Source organism: Macaca mulatta, chromosome 5 (assembly GCF_049350105.2).
Source record: "Macaca mulatta isolate MMU2019108-1 chromosome 5, T2T-MMU8v2.0, whole genome shotgun sequence".
Taxonomy (NCBI): Eukaryota; Metazoa; Chordata; class Mammalia; order Primates; family Cercopithecidae; genus Macaca; species Macaca mulatta.
Genome location: NC_133410.1, coordinates 190607038 through 190627316, shown reverse-complemented (window position 1 = coordinate 190627316; position 20279 = coordinate 190607038). Strand labels below are relative to the sequence as shown.

At 34.9% G+C, this 20279-nt stretch overlaps 1 protein-coding gene across 5 annotated transcripts in view; it reads right to left on the bottom strand.

Moving 5' to 3' along the window:
• Positions 1-20279, bottom strand: part of TENM3 (teneurin transmembrane protein 3) — a 659662-nt gene that overhangs the window by 614337 nt on the left and 25046 nt on the right.

The following is a 20279-nucleotide window of genomic DNA, read 5'->3' as shown; positions in this document are numbered from 1 at the left end:
CACACATCTAAATAAGTATAAGCTTTGGTGTTTCTGGTTTGCTGCAATATTATGTAGTACGTAGAGAGAAAATCGTCCACTCATTATGGAGTCTGTGCTTCACTGAATATTTTTTGTGTGAGACAGAAGTGTGAAGGATTGATGTCCTGGTGACATTTGAGCAATCATACCCACTTAATCCAGAAAAATCTCACTGAGCTAGAGTTACACAGTCTTCCAGCACCCGCAGAAGAAAGGCCACCAAGCATCACACATCAAAGTCCCCCGTTACACTCTATCAAGTGAAAAATTAGATGAATATCTCACAATAAATTTTAGAGAATACAAAAATACCTAATAAAATGGTATTAATTTTAATATTTTGATTATTTAATGCTGTAAGTTTCCATTTACTTATTTACTTTCATTCACCCAAACTCTTACAGCTTTTAAAGGCTGCAGTATTTTGATTAAAATCAAAATATTAAAATATTTAACATAATCCTCTCAATTATAGTATACAGCTTTTTAAAAACTACCAAATTATAAGCAATTAGGTTAAAATTAACATGGCATAGAGAGACACGTGACAAGCAAAGTGGACATGAGTCAATCAGTATACGTTCACTGCGTATCTCTAGGACTCGGCAGGGCCAGATGCTCTGGAGAAGACTCCCGGCCTTACCCCAAGGAGCTCTAATCAGTAGAGGACTCAGATTGCACCATATCATGCTTCCCTTCTGCAATTAGCATTTTGATACCCCGACCATTTGATATTGTCAAATCATGATCCTTCATTTATTGCCACTGTTACTCACTCATTTAATAATATATACAAAAGAACAGAATAGCTCACAAAGTCATACTGGACCCACTTCAAAATACCGACTTCAATCCTGCAGAACCTGGAGTTTTAAAATGAAAACAAAACCAAAAAATAGCGACTTCAACCTAGTCTTTGCAATGTGTGAGGTCCATCTACCGTAGGTTGGACACCTGTGACAGACGTGCACAAGATTAGGGGATCAACTGTCCTGAGACATATGGAGCCATTTCTAGGTGTTTAATTTAATGTCAGAAGATGACTTGGATGCTCAAGATTTCTTGAGAAACCTTGATATTTGAGAAGAGGCATCCAAATCCTCTCATCCACAGATATGGAAACTGAGGCCTATTGAGTTTAAGTGACTTACTAAGGTCACAATTAGTGACAAATTCTGGGTTAGAATGTAATTTTTCTGACTCTCAAAAGCACTCATTTTATCAAAATTTTAAAAAACTATAACAAAGTGAGGCAGCATGAAATATATATAATGCTAACATATAACATATATGTATTTGCATTTGGTTGTATCTCATCTTACCTCCTCCGAATTATTGAGACCTTCAAAATTGTATTTCAAAACAAACTTTCCGTTTAACATTTAAACACTGTATCACTGTACAAAAAGGTCTTGGAAACCTAAGCTTAATTTTTGGTACCGTTTCACATAGATTGTTGTTAACATGCCACAAGCTGTAGACACTTAAAAATACTGTTTAATTTTCTTTAATCCATTTCGTTTTATGGCTCTAAAGTGGCCATCTGACAATAATACAGCAGTTTCCATAAGGAATAAATTGTTACTGCTTGACAAAAAACTCCTTTTATGCTAGAAGAGGGAAATATAAAAATGTCTTTTTCATATAATTATATTAAAAAATGTGTTAGTATGTTCTCTCATATTACAGCTGTTAGAACGTTTTTTTAAGCTACTGACTTAAGAGCTTTTCTTTTCTTCCTCATTTTTTCCTAATTAATTTCTGTTCAACCAAAGTATTCTTTCCTTTTATGGCTTCTGCCATCATGGCACGGCCTTCATCAAACGAGCATGCTCATTTCTGAGCTCTGCCCTTTTAAAAAAAGGGGGTGGGAGGGACACAAAGGTTTCGAAGAAGGAGGCTTTCCCATTGGACGTCTGTCCTCACCTGGGGAGAGGTGGCGAAGTGACCAGCCCCTCCAAAAATTTAAATCTCCTTTGACTCAAGGAAGGACAGGGCTGGTACCCAGAGGAATATAATCTTTTAAAGCTATTAACAGCTTCACAAACATGGTCATATAGGAAAGCATCTGGTATTAATAAATTTACTACACGAGTTCTGATAATAGTCTTGCTTTTGTTTATAATTGTTTGCCAAATACGTTTAAGAAAAGAACTAGAGTGAATTTAGAATGTTGTTTTTCTTCAAAAGATTTCTGTTCTTGTATTTTCTCATATTTATTTTAGATTTTGTTTATACTTTAAATATCCAGAATTAATGAGGTTTTCTTATGTACTTTGCAAAGTTTACAGACCATTATTTTTAATCTCTTTTTTCTTTTTATGCTTTGAATAACTGCTTTTCTTTTTAAAGAATAGGAAAGAAAAGTCTGTTTAATTAAATAATATAGTCAAACAACTGCTCTTTTTACACTACAATCACTTCACTATTAAAAAAAGGCAAAGCATAAAACCAAACTAATTACATTTATTAAAGATCTGAAGAAGCACTGCTATCTCTGCCAGTACCTCCTACCTCCACCCTCACACCAACTGCCTGAATTTTAGAAAATCTGGAGAAACGAGGTGTCTAACACAAATTATTCAACAGGGTAGGATTCTATATAAATATATATGAGATGCTTTAGTATATTTCTTACCCAAAGTATCTAAGCTCAGATAAACAGAAGTTTTTAAAAATTCATCTATCTCATTGACATGAATTAGCACTCAATTAAGACAAATATAGTGATCAGTACTGATCCAGAAGTCAATACACTGGCTGTGCTGAAATCTATTCATTCTGTGCATATAGACATGGTTTAACATTACTTCTCGGTAAATAACATGTAATAAATGTAAGAAGTTCCAGCAAAGTAAGTGATCTTCTCCTATTAAAAACAAGCAGATGATCTTCTATTAATAAAAACATAAACACACTTTCCTTCCTTCTGAATTCAAAGACATCGATATATACATATTAGAAGTTATGGTTGAAACAGGTGAATTTTGAAAAAGGAATAGTTAAAACAATGCATATATTTTACATATTTTAAACATGCTTATCCGTTTCATCCAAGTATTTTTATCTCTTGGACCCATCAAACCCATCAACCTACTAACCTACTTTCTCTCTGTTTTAACAATTATTGACAAAAGATTAATATGAGTATGTTTCATCTCCTGTGGACTGTATATACACACACACACACACACACGTGCACACACATTCGCATGAGTGTGCACACACACAGGAAACTGAAGACATAAAACAATCATTGTAATACTTGAGGTCAAAAACACCATTTAACAAAGAGCGTTTTTCTTTTCTTTTAATTAATTATATAATTTTCCCATTTCAGTTTCCACATATATATAAAGGAAGCCTAACTATGTGCTTATAATTATCGTTCAGGCTAGAATCCATTACTTTAATTATCTTAGAATGAGCAGAAAAATCTAATGTATTGGTAAATGTAGTTCTCTTAATAGAAAAGCAGATTTTAAAGGCATTTCGTTTTCGGACTAAGCTGGACATTCCGTGTTTTCTATGTACAACCGGTATTTCATTTTGAATCACTTGAGCACATTGCAAAGTGTATGCACTATTACAAGAGGTCAAGTTTTACTCAGTGAATCGATTCAATAGAAGAAGCAGAAATTTCCACAGAGGGAAGGAAATTGCCTTAAAGTCAGCTGGCATCGTTTTGTTTCAGCTTCTGGCTCTGAGTGGTGGGACCAAGCACATACAGTGCTCTGTGCTACTCTGAAGAGCAGGAGGCTTGAAGGGCTGTTAGAGAGAGTAATGATGGAATTGTAACTGACGAGCTCTCTGTCTGGTGAGACTACTCAGAAAAGACTAACAAGATTGCAATGACCAAAAGGCCTTTGTTGTCTAGGAAAGAATGAAAGTTTTTGTTGTTGTTGTTGTTTTCCTTTTTTTTTTTTTTTCCTTTTTACTTCTTCACTCAAATGCTGACCTTAAATTCATAAAAGCCAGAGAGTCAGAGTGACTCACTGCCTTTGATCAGATTCCCAATATAGTCTAAATAACAGATCATTGTAAAGAGTATGTAAAACAGTTTCTGTTCAAACAGTGATAAGTGCTTGAAAAGAACGCTCTGTTTATGCTATGGTGCCATCAACTCAAAACTTTGCTCAGTTGCTGATCAGAAGCCGAAGATGGCACTATAATGGAACTGAGAAAATAGGTTATATTGCTTGGATGATTATGTAGATAAAAGGAAGTAAATGAGATGATTTTAAGACTGATGGAAGACACCCCAAGTCATATTTGCAATCTGTTTTTTGACAGCTTCTGTCCTCCTTCCAAAAATCTGAATAGATTTTTTTTTTTTTTTTTTTTTTTGAGACTAGAGTTTTGCTCTTGTAGACCAGGCTGGAGTGCAGTGGTGCAGTCTCGGCTCACTGCAACCTCTACCTCCCAGGTTCAAGCAATTCTCCTGCCTCAGGCTCCTGAATAGCTGGAACTACAGGTGCCCACCACCACGCCCGGCTATTTTTTTGTATTTTTAGTAGAGACGGAGTGTCATCATGTTGGCCAGGCTGATCTCGAACTCCTGATCTCAGGTGATCCACCCGCCTCGGCCTCCCAAAGTGTAGGGATTACAGGCTTGAGCCACCACACCCGGCCAAAATAGATGTTTTTCACATGCTTATAACAAAATAATTTTAGCTCAAGAAAGAAAAAAGTCTAATCTTTCTACTCATCAAGACTATCTCATTTCTTCTCTGTGAGGATTAGCTAGGTAGTTCCATCTATACCTCCTTCACAACAAGACAGAAAATACTGGGTTCTATATGACAAATCATAGAAATAGGCTGGCCATGCTTATCTTGAAAATGTTTGGCTAAATTTTAAAATATTTAAATTTTTTCAGACACTAAAAATTCACATTAAAGCAATAAGAAATTCACTCCTTATCTCAAAAAAAAAAAAAAAAAAGAACTCAACCATGCATCTCTTCACAGTTGTAATTTATTTTCGGCATCATCAAATATATTTTATTAAGTAATTACATCTGTGATGCAATGGCAATTTCTGGAAATTTTTGGTGCTTTCATACGATTTTATCTTGCTTCTATAACAAATTATAAACTCTTTACAGAAAGAAACATCCTATGTAACTCCCCAGAGGCCCAGTGGAGTGATTTGCATACTCAATAAAAGAATTTGATTAACTTCTATTCCAGAAATTTCAGTCTTAGAAACCTAGAGATCTACTGGGAATGAATTTGTAATAATCTAGTACAGCCTGCTTAAAAATCTTTGTTGTACAAAAATTTTCTGCTTGTCTAACCTATGGTACTCTTGCTGTAATTTCTAACCGGCTGCTATAACATTATTAAACTTTTTGAAGTTGAGGAATCAAACTGCTGGTCAGCATTTTCTAAAACTTATCAAACACTCCTTTAGGAATAATAAAACAGACCTACCCCTTTCTATATCAAGATGAAAACATATAACTATTGGGTTTTTTATATAAATGTAGAAAAGGACATTTGTAGTTTTAATATAGAATATATTTTTAACTTTACTAAACTCAGACATTTGAGAATACTCATATATTTGCTATTTATTCCCCACTGAAGACTAGAATGTAAAAGACCAAGTAAACTAGAACACTTGAATAAAAAACAAATATGTAAAATAAGTATGTGGTATTAATATAATATGATCTAGATAAGGTTAGCTGCTTTTTCAGAAATAACTTCCACAATCTTAGCATGCTGCTACTTGGGACAGTTCTGTAAATGTGCACATGGTTGAGGACACAGGAAAAATGAAAATGCTGATAAAAAATGGACATATGTTATCTGGTCTCTCAGTATGTTAAACTTCAGCTGGAATAACTAGAAAAGAAGGAAAGGAAATTATCCTTCCCCAATTCATTCCTTATCATTCCTGGAGACTTCCCTTGAGTTCATGGGAGCAGAAATTATTTCTCCCAAAGTAGTCCTTGGTTCCGCCACTGCATATGAATGAATCATAATCAAGGTCCCTTCCTCAAGCAAGAAAAACGAACGAGGCCCTCAGCTCCAGCTCTTTTGAGCATGAAAGCAGGAATTCCTTTAAATAACTGATCAAAACAGTGCAACATCTTCTAGGTGGGTTTTGGGTTGATTAAAGTGGCCTTCAGTATTTCTCAAGAAAGTCTGGTTTCTTCTAAAATGCAGTTCTATTGCTTTCCCTGAGCTATGGAAAGAGTATAAATAATAATAAGAAGAATAAATAAATAAAATAAAATGCCGTTCTAATCTTTGAAAAGCGAATTTCACCCTTAATTTTCTGCAACTCCCTATTTTTTCGGTTGCTAATATAACTGCTCCTCCAATTTCATCTAATATTCTCATCAAATTGATGTATATTTCTCCTAACCAGAACAAAGATTTTGTCCTGTAAACATATTCTTCTTACCCATGTTGTCTTATTTTTCGTATACCATAAAAGTGAACGAAGTATTTAATTCAAATTCCATGTTCCAAATAGGGTTTGTCCAGGGTCTTCCTTAGCTAATCATAACAGACTGCTGGTACACTGAGTTTAAATTGTATTACATGTTTGTTTGCAACATTTGGATAATTATAAAAATCAGTGATATTTAAAATAACTAACAACGTGCCTTGTAGGTTCTTTTTACACATGTACTCGAACTTCATCCTCCAACAACCTAATGAGGCAGGCATTTTAGAGGGGTAAAGACAGAGGTTCATAGAAGTTACCTGCTTAAGAACATACAACAGTTAAACAGTGGAACTAAGCTGATAATTCAGGGCGTCTAGGTTCAAAGTCATGGTCTCAGACATCACTGCTTTAGCAGGCAGGCTCATACTTTTGTCATTTGGAATAATTAGATCATCGAGAGATGCATATAATCTGGTAAGTCATTCTCCCAGTGCAGAAATACACTATGCCTATATCTGAACCATTCCAACGTGACCCTCCATTTTTCCATTTAGTGCCCTTATCTTACCTCCTGGACCCTCTGCTGATACCAAGAAATCCTTGCCTTCATATTTTCTGTGTCTCATCACCCTAAATCCATTCTTCCCTTCATACATGACAAAATTTGGTATTTAATGTAAATTCAAGCTTAGAAATAACTGACCAGTAGATATTAACATTTTAATAGGAGGTAGTTCATTCACCCCAAATCAGAATAAAATTCCATTGGCATCATAGAATAATAGAAGAGATTCTTGAAAAAAGGGGCGGCCCTTCAAATGATATATCCAAGAAAATACTCTGCCCTTTGTTAAAATCACGTCTGAAATTTTCTTATCCTTTCTCGTTGCTGATCTAGGCGGATACAACCATCCAGTTGGACAGTGCAGTGTTTTCCATCAGCAACAATTCTCCAATAGAAGAAAGAGAATTTTAAAAATGCATGCTACAACTTCCTTGTATCAGTCAGAAAATGGTTTCTATCCTGAGCATATGGGTTTGTGCTCACTGATTCCGGTTTTAAAGTCAAAGGACATACTACCTATAAAATTTTTTCAAAAATAACAATAAAAAAAAAAAAAAACCCAGAACATTAGCCAGAAGCACAGTGGAACATTTACAACTGATTTATTTTTTATGAAATGTCAGTGATTGATTATGCGGCATACTATAATTTGACACTTACCAAATGCAATATGAGAGTAAAGCAATGCTGAAGATAAATAATCTAACCAAATATAATGCCTACATTGTAAACAGTCATCTTGGCTTTGCAAAGATGTGCTACACATTATGGGTAAGTCAATGAGACTGACCACTTGGCTCTGCTGAAAAATCAGTTAACTATTTTAAAGTAAACATCTACCACAGGGTCAAACTGCTGGAATTTTATATTATACGATGTAAATTCCTTCCAGAATATTACATTCTGCTACTTTACATTTTTCTTAACAGGTTTGATTAACTTTATAAAAAGGTGGTCAAATACTGAGCATATTAGGTGTTTGGTTTTGATCTCCTCACTAAAACTGGTTTTGTTAAGAAGCTGAGCTCCGCGGCTCCCGCAGAGAAAAAAGAGGAAAACAACTAAAGCCTCCCACAGGAGGGCCCCATCTTTCAGCAGCAGATTTGGGGACCGTTCTCATTCATACTCAGTCACAGTCAAATGCCTTTTAAGGGCGTTAGTTTAGTGAGCCATAGCAGAGCTTTGGTTTTCTATTATTTCTTATTGTTAGGTTCAAGGTTCAAGGGGAACAGTAAAGGGAGAAACGAAACAGTCCTGATTCGTTATGTATACAGAATGGCTGATGGCAATTCCTAAGAAAGGTGCTTCATTCTTAGTGTTTTATGAGTTGGTTGCTGGGTTTGGATTTGTTTTCACACCACAAAGCAGGCTCATATGTCCATGCAGATAAGAAAAACTAGGTTACCTCCAGTAAATTAAAAAAAATTCATTTCTTATCATTTCTCAGCCTTTTGGCTGTGATCAAGTGAAGAAGTCTTCTTAAGTCAGGTGACAGCCAGAAATATGTATATATATATTTATGTAATAAAATAAAATAAAAATTAATAAATTGATATGATTTGTGAAGAAGAGCAATGAAATTGTTTTAATGAAGGAAATTAAAGTTAATGTAGTTTCTACTAAAGGTACTTCTGAAAAAAAAAATGACTATTATCAAGAAGGACAATAGGCCAGGAGCGATGGCTTATGCCTGTAATCCTGGTACTTTGGGAGGTCCAGGTGACAGGATCACTTGAGCCCAGGAGTTCAAGACCAGCCTGGGCAACACAGTTGAGACCCTAGCTCTACAAAAAAGAAAAAAAAAAGAGAGAGAAACAATAAGATTAATTTATATTTACACATGCATAGTGAACTGAATATATTAAAGTTAAAAAAGCCTGGCCATTTACTCATATAGAATGACTTTATGAAAGTTATCTAAATTAAAGAAGTATTTTTAAAAAACTGCGCTCTTTATTACATAACATCACCAGGTACTATGAAGGTAGATGGGAAGATTTAATCACTGCATAAATTTATGCTAAAGAAAGATGTCAAAGCAGGATTTCAAAAAGATAACTAAAGTATAACAGAAGATAAACATCACATTAACTAGGGGTAAAACACAGAGGCAAGTAATGCAGACACATGGGTGAGATTATCGTCCTCCATAAATATGTAACTAAACATCAACATTTTCCAGTTCAAGTCATTTGGTAAGAAGCAAGGAAAAACAAGCATTAAAATGTTATGAATAAAAATAAACTTTCTAAAGCAGCATTTTGGAAAGTTCACATTAAGAAAACTAATTCGAAATTCAGATTTTTTTTTTAAAAAGACCTTCAATTTTTTTTTACCCTGAAAGTAGGTTTTTAAAAAATTTCTAGTGCATGTACAATTGCAACTATTAAAGACTTCCGTCCCACAAATACTTAAGTAAATACACAAAGCACGCTGGAATTTAGGGAAGTGGACTTCTGCCCTTAATACAAAGCCCATACATACTACCTAACCTTCTGGGAGAAGAACACAAAAATGGATCTGAGTATGAGGTCTCAAAAAAAGACAAAGGTGAGGGCTTTTTGACTAAGCCGCAAACATATTCTAACTAATATAAAAGTTTAAAACTAAAAAAGCATCATATACCATAATATTAAATGACTTATATTTCAGACATAAACAATATTTAGTTTAGAAGACAAAACAACACTGAAAAACTTCCTATTTCACAAATATACACACAAAAATGCTTTTTGAACTTGAAAGTTGAATCAAAGGATTAAGTAAATGTGTTCTGTGACAGGGAAATGACAGGTTCAGAGCAGAGATTACTTTTGAGGTTTTCAATACGTTTTGTTGTTCTGTTAGATAAACTACCAGTCTATTTTGTAAGAATGAAATGTTTAATAATAGATACACTGTTTTTTAACAATTTTAGTTCTATTATACATTGTGAAAAAGTATACAACAGTGATTCTTAAATTGCCTTTAAGGATGTAGCAGCTGAATCAAGAAATGCCTCTACAGTACTATCTTTCATTCCAGCTGTGGAAGAGAGGGATGTTTGAAAATTAATTCAATGCAAAAACAAGACCATGCACTGCTGACTCACTCTGGTGTGGGCTCATCCTGGCCATAGGTTCCAAGTGAGTTTAAATGAACAGGCATTATGTAAATGGGCACTGCTGAATAAAAGGCAGCTCTCTTGTACTAATCCAAAGCCTGGGGTGCTTTTAGAGCAGGCTGGAGACAATCCCAGACACCTGGCTTTTGAAAGACCACCAGGGGAATAAGTAAAAGGGGTCCTTAAAAGCATTCTGAAACGAAATCTAATTTAAATACAAGATTTAGATATGTTTTGCTCAGCAATTTTTATAGTTTATTTTAGTTATTTAGTACAAAAATTCTCACCTTAAAGGTACTACACTGTTCTTCAGTCAGCAAATACTTAGGAATTAAAATTTAAAAAAAGACCTCAGTTGAAAACAGCAGATTTCACTTATTACTCTAAAATATACACTCTGGCACATTTCCTTCATTCCAATATTGACTTCTGCTTTTAAATATCTGGAACAGAAAATTTACAGACGTATACAGGTGAAGTTTCAAAACTGCATCACCTATTTAAGAAGCTGATATACAAACATTAACTAGAAAATATTTTAGAATGTTTAAATTGTCCCAGGGTAAAATACAGAGTCATTTTATATGTTTGGAGAAAGAAGCCTCAAAGACACTGTAGGAAAATGATTATGAAGTTGTTTTATTTTTTTAAGAAACAATTATGTAAGGAGTTCGACTTAATTTTTCAAACCATTTAGCTTAAATATTCCATAGCTAACAAAATTACTGTTATTAAATTTAGAAGGGAAACAACAGATATTATGAGAAGTTATACCACCTAAAACAAGAGAATCCCTGAGCATGCAAGACACAGATTTTATGCAGTGTTAGTATTGTGTTTGTAGGTTCGTATTTCTTTAATTCTATTAAACTGGTCCATGGGGGTTACCTACTGTCACATTGTTTGAATCACTACAAAAGCCACAGTGAAGATCAACAGTGTGGCGAAGGTAATGATCTTTCACTGGCCTCTCAGGAACTGGTTGTAAAATTTATTAGGAAAGTTCTATCCCTGGCCTACATAATTTTTTGGTGAGGCAGTAGAAATTGATGCCATCTATCTAAAAGAATAAAGTGGGCAATTTAGTTATCTGAATGTTCTCAGCCGCCACAAATCCTGAAGACATTTGGTGTTATTAAAGGCACAGAAGTTTGAGTTATGGATGGGCAATTCGATCATGTATTTAATAGGTGATATGTATTAAATAGGGTGCTCTATTTTGTAAGATGAAACATAATTACAAAATGCCAGTCCTGCAGGGGCTAGGGGTTGCTGACAATCTATTAGGAAGATGCATACATCCTACATACATAAAACACTTTGGAAGAGGGCTTTAACAGGAGCTAACTCTTAAAGCAAAAGAAACATACCAAAACATATAAAATATTGGACAAAAGTTTATGTCCTTTGGTCTTCTGCTCATAGATTAAATCCCTTGACTTCTCAGGAATCATTTAAATGTTGTCCCATCTGAATTTCAAAACTTTCAATAAGGGCAGGGCACAGTGGCTCATGGTTGTAATCCCAGCACTTTGGGAGGATAAGGTGGGTAGATCACTTGAGCTCAGGAGTTCAAGACCAGCCTGGACAACATGGTGAAACCCCGTCTCTATTAAAAATAAACAATTTAAAAAAGTAAAACAAAAAAACCTTTCAACAAGCAACATCACTTAAGTAGTTTTGAGGGTAGAGCAAAAAAAAAAAAAAAATGTATGCTAAATATGTCCCAATTTTAAATAAAATTTTTCATTTCAATAATGAATCAAAGATCATTTGTAATTGGCGAATTTGAGAATTTTCAGGGTGGTTCCGTAGCAGAAATGCCCCAAAACAGTGCGTCAGGAGCATCAGGCTGGCTGAAGACCAAGGGCAGCGGGCAGAGCCAGGGCCTGGGGACATGCTTCTCTGAGTGGCTCTGTGTACTGATGCTAAGCAGGAACTCCAATGCAGCTGGGCAGAAGAATGTGTACGATATTTTTTAGATTGAGAAAGTGAAAGTGTTTGGGGCTACTTCATCTGGCTCAAAATCACAAATTAAAAAGAATGAAATGTATCATTGGGTCTCGGTGTCTCAATCTGGCAATGTGGATGGTAACACCTTGTGGAAGGCAAAGGGGGACAAGGGGCCTTTATTAAGCACCACCTGAGCACCACAGCACAGAGGCCTCTGCTCCTTGCGGGTCCCCATGTGGGTGCTTGCAGGCTCATCTCATTCATAATCGATTTGCATAGGTCACCTTTTCTTCAAAGTAGCTTCCACTATCATCTCTAAAATTCGAATGTCTCTGCTGTCCATCTCCTAGGTCATGAATCAAACAGTATACCGGCTGGGTGCAGTGGCTCACACCTGTAATCCCAGCACTTTGGGAGGCCGAGGCAGGCAGATCACGTGAGGTCAGGAGTTGGAGACCAGCCTGGCCAACATGGTGAAACCCCATCTCTACTAAAAATACAAAAAAAAAGAAAAAAATTAGCCAGAGACTAATTTAGTAGTCCTAGCTACTCGGGAGGCTGAAGCTGGAGAATCGCTTGAACCTGGGAGGCAGAGGTTGCAGTGAGCCGAGATCGCACCACTGCACTCTAGCCTGGGTGACAGAGTGAGACTCCATCTAAAAAAAAAAAAAAAAAAGTATAACAAATTTTAAAAATTTATATGTAAAAAGAGTTTTGCTAACTAAAACATTATGTATATGTCGGTGATTATTTTAACAAATAATTACAAGTTTATTTTAAAATTTGTCATTCTGAAAGAATACTCATTTTCAAACCAAAATTCTGTTTCAATTTCTATAATAACAGTAATAATAATTAACACAACTTGAGTGTTAATTATGTACCAGGTATGATTCTAACACGTTTACGTATGTAAACTCTGTAAGCCTCATTACAAATCTATCAGGTAAGCACTATTATCATCTCCTTTTCAAAGACAGTGACACTGAATCACAGAGAGGTGGTAATTTGCCAAAAGCCACACAGTGGTGGAGCTGTAATTCAAACACTGGTAGTTTGTTTTGAAGCCCACGCTCTCAACCAGTATGCTACTCCAGCCCTCAAATGTGCCATTTATATATCCATTCATTCTCTGAACATCATGCATTACACACCTTCTATAAACGAGGCCCTACACTCAGTGTCGTGTCTTTTCTGTACGATACAAGTCTAACAGTATGTGACCTTAAAGAATGATATTTATCCTGTCCACAAGACCTAACTCACTAACTAAATCATTAACTATAACTAAACTAAAAATGATAACTAAAAACGTTACTAACTAAAATATTGTTCAAGGCATAGTTAATATTGATCAAATGAGTCACCCACCCTGCAACAGTAAATGGCCAGAGCTGCTGAACCGCCATGTGCAGTAGCGGGGGGCGGGGGGCGGGGGGCGGGGGGGTCATTCCAATTGTGTCGACTCTACTCTCGGCGCCACTGAGCCATTGTCCCAGTATTCCACACGCACCCACGTGCACCCACGTGCACAAGATGTGCAAAGGCGTGTTGGCTTTCTATGGAGATGGTTAACCAAGCTACTTTTCAAATTTAGGGGTTCAGCAAACCAATTACACTGGCTCTTCCTACACTGCCCTCATGAAGACAAACTTGGCTAAGCCTTACAGTAGCAATCAACTTCAATAGACACATCATTCCCGCATCATCTGGTCTTACACCAGGGGAAGAAAACCAACAATAAGACAGTCAAAGCCTGTCCTGTGCTGTCGGTATCTCCTCGGCAGAGGAAAAAGCAGGAGGGTCGCCTCTTAGTTACTTTCAGACGTTTTAAGTAGGCCACACTCCTGTGGGTCTGCCTCTTCATTCCGGTAGCACTTCTGTGCAAGCACTCTGAGGAATCTTACTTTGATTTTAGAATTATGCAGTGGACAAATGAAAAGAATAGCACTGAAAAAAACAGCTTGCAAACATCTCTGTGCATTCACTAGCATATAGACTTTTTATGGTTCGCAATTACATATATATATATATATATATTTTTTTTTTTTTTTAATTTTTCTAATGAAGCAGAGCAGAGGCCTGAGGTAACAAAGGTAAAAAGGAGACTCACCTCAAGTGTTAAGTTTCACTCATTCAATAGAACATCAAGGTTTGGCCAGCTGCCACTAAAAATCTCTTTTAAAAAATCATAGTAGATTGCAAGAAGCCACTAAGAAAATTAATTTCTAACATAGTGAAAAGATAAAATATATTATGATCATGTTATCTGCCTCAAAATGCATTTTCTGAAACGTTGTTATGTGCCTGGATGAATGTAATCCTCACACCTGCAAACCCAGAGAACAGACTGCAAGTTCATTAAACTATTTGCAGTCTTTAAAGGACTTTTTTTTCTAGAGATAATGTGTAACAAATTAAATATTTCAGTTGAAATAATGAAAATGTCAATACTTGTAATAAAACTTTTCTTTAAAAAAGGAATTAAAAAATGAAAATGAGTGAAATGAAAATGTTTTTCCCCTCCCTTTAGACATTCTTTCTATTAGAAAGGAGACCAAACTTAAATTATAGCTACCAATTAATTTTTCTGCTCTGGAAAGTGAAATAAGCATCTTTCATTAAATTGGATATTAAAACTCATTGGTTATACAAGGAATCTCCAGATTAATGGACTAGAGTTCTCCAGTTTCAATTATTTTCTTGATTTTCTAATATGCGTTCAACTGCCTCCATCTCCCTGGTGGGGTTCTATCTGACCCCAAGTATTTAACTGACTGTTTCCAATATTGTGGGTCATTCAGGTGAGCTTAAGGGGCATAACCTACATGTTAAAGTGTGTGTGTGTGTGTATGTTTGAATTAGTAGCTAAGGAAGCTTTCCTTAGATGAAATCAGAAAGAAAGAAAAAAAATAAAGAGTGCCTACAAAAGTAGGCAGCTACCCAGAGCTTTTTTTTTTTTTTTTTTTTGCAGCCATATACATTTAGATTTGTGTTTCAAGAATCCCAAAAGAACAAGGAAAAACAAAGAATCATTTCCACGTTAATGCTGTATATAAATTACATTTCTAATAGATGATCTATGTTTGTTTTTATTTTCATGAATATATTAAGAAATAATTCTTACTCTTAGAGATACTACCCTTAGTATCCAAATGTATTTAGTTAACGGATAAAGAGAAATTTCCCGAGACAACATAACTTGGTTATCAAGATGAACATCAAGATAAAGATAAACGTAGAGCACTGTGTTAACTAAATTAATCTTAATTTCTGTGTAAAGTTATTTTTTAGTTATCAATTTGCATAGTCTTTTAAAATAAGCTTTATGGTTTACAAGAAAGTGACTAAAGCATATTAATAAAAAATAGCACTTTTTTCTATTTTGTACCACCAAAGAAGCAATCCGAAAGTCAAGATTTACAATATATTACATAAAAGTCATCCATACTCCAGACGTAGTTATAGAGAACTTACATACAAGAAGAACTGGTCTCAACATTTATCCATGTTATCTTTAAACCTCCTGGATAGTCCACTTGTGAAGTTGTCACCTTCCTTTCGCTGCTGGATTTACGTAACAAGCTGTATATGTGATTTTTCTCTATTTCCCATATCTCAGGTCTCATTTTCAGCCCCGGTGTCAAGTTCACGGGCAGATGATACCCATCTCCACCTAATCAAGTATAAGGGCTCTCCTCCAAACGTCATTCTCCACAGCCTTCGGTATTACCTGTCAGTCTTCCTATTTTGAAACTTCCTGGCCACACAGGCCAATATCCGTGCACATGACCTTGATGCTTTTCCAAACTCCATACCATGGCTTCCATTCCCATTCCTCATCTTTTTATTGCTTCCTAATTGAAAGCTTTACTCAAATTTTAGTCCTTGAGTCCTTGCTCTTTTCTCTCTTTCCAGGGACACATTTATTCTTAAGGTTTAACCACAATTTCCCACTAAATGCACATCACCAAAACTTCTGATGCATTTTCCCCGAACTCTTGTCACAAATCTTCAGGTCCTACTGGATATTCACTCTGACACTGCGTTGTCATTTTAGATGCATGAAGGTGGGAGCCAAGGTCTGTCTTCATCACTTTCGAGCTGTAGGTGCCCAAGTGCTGCTTCTTAGGTGCTGAATCCTTATGTGTGTAGCACATCATAGACATTTGCTGACTCCATAAATATTTCAAGATTACTTGTCATTCTCCACTCCCATCTGACAGAAACATGAAAGTTCACTAAGACAGTGAGATTGGGAATAAATAGCTTTTTGTTTTTAACATTTATTCCCAAAATCCAGGATAAAATCTAGTAATCTTCATGGGATTCTTCCTGCCCATTCGTGCAGTCATACTCATGTGGTCACAAAGTCAAGTCAACTGTTCATGTTTATTCATGTTGGTATGTAAGAAAGAATGATTAAATGTACTCTGCATTGGGCATATCCATTTCCTAACCCTGCAGTAAGGATTCACGAAGATACTCAGTCTTATTACTTTGAAACTGAACTCTGCATGTATATTTTAATACAAGATCTTTACCACCCTGGTAAATGTTTCTGGGTAGCAGAAACATATCCATCAAGATATTCTGTTTCTCACTGTTTTTAACATGGTCTTTGCACATAGTAGGACTCAATTAGTAACTCTGTGAAAGTATGAATAAATAATTTTAAATTCAGCCAGGAACTTTACAGTTTCTCAGTTTCTTAGATGCCTTGATTACCAGTGCCCAAAGTAATCAATAAAAACATTTTGAGTATAGGGTTGTTCTCCAACATAATTTAGAAAACTGATTTCTTAAATAGTATCTTGTGCATTTGGTTCACAAAATCTTATCACAATCAGGGAAGTAATGAACTCAAATTTCTGTAAGGTTGAGTACTAAACAAAGGATACATGGTAGCTACTCAGAAACAGCCTAAAGCAGCAAACCAACTTCATCTTTCATGAAATATCTCCTTTGGTACCGAATTAGATATTGTTTTGTATTGCAGACTTTACTGGACATGTCTTATCTCACTTAGAAGACTGACAACTGCTTGCAATCTTTCCCTCTCCGCAGAGTCCTGACTGTGTACTTACTAGGTCTGTGGTTCACCCTTCCTGAATACACATTCAGTGTTAATGCCAGATTAACATGTGTTAGTAAATACAAATTCAAATTTATACAAACTGAAATGATATCCTATGGAGAACCCATGTACACCACGACAGACATTTCACAAAGAGCTAAATAAATATTTATAATGGTGTAGTATAAAAGCCAATTTAGATGTCTCTGTTAATATTTTTAATTATGTCAGCTCATGAATATTTTATATCAAATCACTTCTTTCTCCTTGCCAAATGAAAACGATCATAACATAAGACCTCTTTTGAAGTCAAAACAGACCCTTTCCTAATAAGGTATGATAAAGAAGAAAAAAAAATCAAAGATACAGAAAATTTAAATATTTTCTATATATTTGTAGTAAACCTAAGCACAGTTTATAAAAATCAGTTATTAAGCTATGAAAATTCATTTTAAACTATTTAATAGTCTTGTGATACCAGCTTAGCCACTTTTAGTAAGACTTTTGCAACATACTATTTATTAAACTTCTGTTTTTTATCTAAATGTTCTAAAGTCAAACACTCAAATGATGAGAACCATAGTCTTTGGTGTGGAAAACACACGTGGCACTGAACTATGTTGTGCATTACAACCAATCGATCTGGGTTATAAATTTTAAGTTAAAAATAACTACCCAGGAGACTGCGGTACGAGGACTGCTTGAGCCCAGGAGTTCAAGGTTACAGAGTGCTATGATCGTGCCACTGCATTCCAGCCTGGGCAACAGAGTGAGACCTTGTCTAAAAATGAAAACAATAAATTTGTGGAAAATAGAAAGGATGCTAAACACGTTTTTAAAAACAGAAATAACACTTGGCTCAAACAAGAAAAAAGAGAAAGAGGTTTCTATTAGGGAAAGGGACTGAAAGGAGAAGTAGGAAAATGCTGAACGTATAATATGACTAGCTCCCCAATTTAATCTCGGGCTAATCACAGACTAATTAAATGTAACAGTATCTAATAACTCAGGGAGACATTATGCTTTTTAATTTATTAAACATACTAATTTAAAAGTTCACATACATTTACTTATGTGGTATTAATATATTTTTGTGTTCCTGCCTTGTTAGCTGAAAGCTACTTTTTATTCTGTTGGAAGCAGGCAATACTTACTGTAAAAATTTTATGGGTCAGAACTCAGTGAATTAAAGGTATTTTTCAAATTTATTAACAAAATTTCTTTGATTTTTAAAGCATGTACTGACCCTGATGATCATTCTACAATAGCTGTTATGGGTGTAACATTTAATTTTGCCATGCAAAACTACCGATGATGTCTTTTAAATAGTAAGAAGCATCAAAAGTCTCATTAGATAGTTTTAATTGGAAAGAAAAAAAGCTCACTTAAAAATATTTTATGTACCAGCTCAACATAACACATGTACATCATCACTGAAATTTTACTTTGCCACTTAACATTTTCTGTGATTTATCTAATGAAATTAGCTAATGTGATTTTATTATTGCAATTTCTGCTATAAATCTTACAGGAGCATTGTGGGTTTTTTTCTTTTTACTTGGAAAAAGATCAAAATGCTTGTAGATTTCAGATTGCTATTAGATGTAATAATTATACACTAAACTAATTACCACTAAACCAAAACCTGACTTACAACTAATTAAATTTTATTACATCATCATAGAGTGTAGGCTTTCAATTTAACACAGAACACAACTATAAACACAAGAGTCTATCGTCCTGTATATTTATTTCAAGTAAAATGTGTAGATCAGATTTATAAAGTTTGAACTTGGCAGGGTTTGTAAACCCATTCGTCAATTTCACAAATCTGCTAATTTGCCAACTTCTAAGGAGAAAGAAAGGTGCTACTTGCAAAGCAAATACACTGGATTCCACCATAATAATTTAGACAATAGCTAAATCCATATTATATAACTATGTCATAGAAGAAAGTATGAAATGCAATGAAAAAGTCATTTATTTTCAGTTCAGAGGTACATTCTATTTGTGACATCACTTATTCTGAGATTACCAACATACAAATTGCCAAGTCCTAGTTTCTTCTGCGCAAAACAAGTAACAACATGTATGTTATCTTAAAGGAATGAAAGACGCATGAAACACAGAATCCTTAGCTGAAATGAAAGTGCCAATTTGTTTACTGTTTAAGGAACCAATGCAGATTAAATGGCAAAATCAATTGCAATTTAGTAGGCATCTCAAAATAGTGGCAGAATCTCCATTTATTCTTCAGTGAAGGTACATTTAAATTTGTCATTCACAACAATCGGAAACTATAAGCGATTCACTTTATAAACTTTAATTTTATAAAAAATGTTTACTTTCTACCAGATGGTAAGATTAAATTACACAAACACTGTCAGCAAGTTGAATCCTCAGATGCATTCATTCCCACCACAGAAGCTTCAAAACCTGTCTATAATTTTGTTACTGATGTTTAGAAACAGCTGTAGATGACAGAGCTACATGCTATATACGTCAGCTTTAAAGGATTAAATATTCTTAACCCCCACTGGAGAGGTCTGTTGCTGTTAACAAACGCCAATGTAAATTACACCGGAAGTTATTACTCTAGTAGAGATATTTCACACTAGGTTATTTGGTAAACAAAATGGTCAAGAATCATATGTTTTTCATTATTACTGGAAATTCTGTTTGACTTGGGCAAAAGAAAGATTTTAAATTCACAGCACTTTCTGATAATAAATATAAGATAAATTCGCTTCTAAAAAGCTCCTCACATATATCTTCATTAATATTTTAGGTGGTAGTAAATTATATATTTTTCTCTTCAGAAGAATTCAGTCCATCTCAGGAGACTTCTTTTCCTTGTGCAGATTTTTACTTGAATTTTTGGGAGAATCCTGCTGTCTCTCCCATTAGTGTTTAAAAGTATCTTTACAATAAATGTTCAAAACTGATGGTAGAAACAGCAGGATCTTCTGAAATGCTATACCCCAAATTTTGTACTCAGTTAAACTATCTAAGGGAATAGAACCAACCTGACTCGCCAGACTGTAGGCTTCAAAAATCACTTGGTTTATGAATTAATCTCATTAATTTTCAAGAACCACAGATTAATAGTGGTCAAATGTACAGATCTTAGAGACGATGACATTCATTCACACACA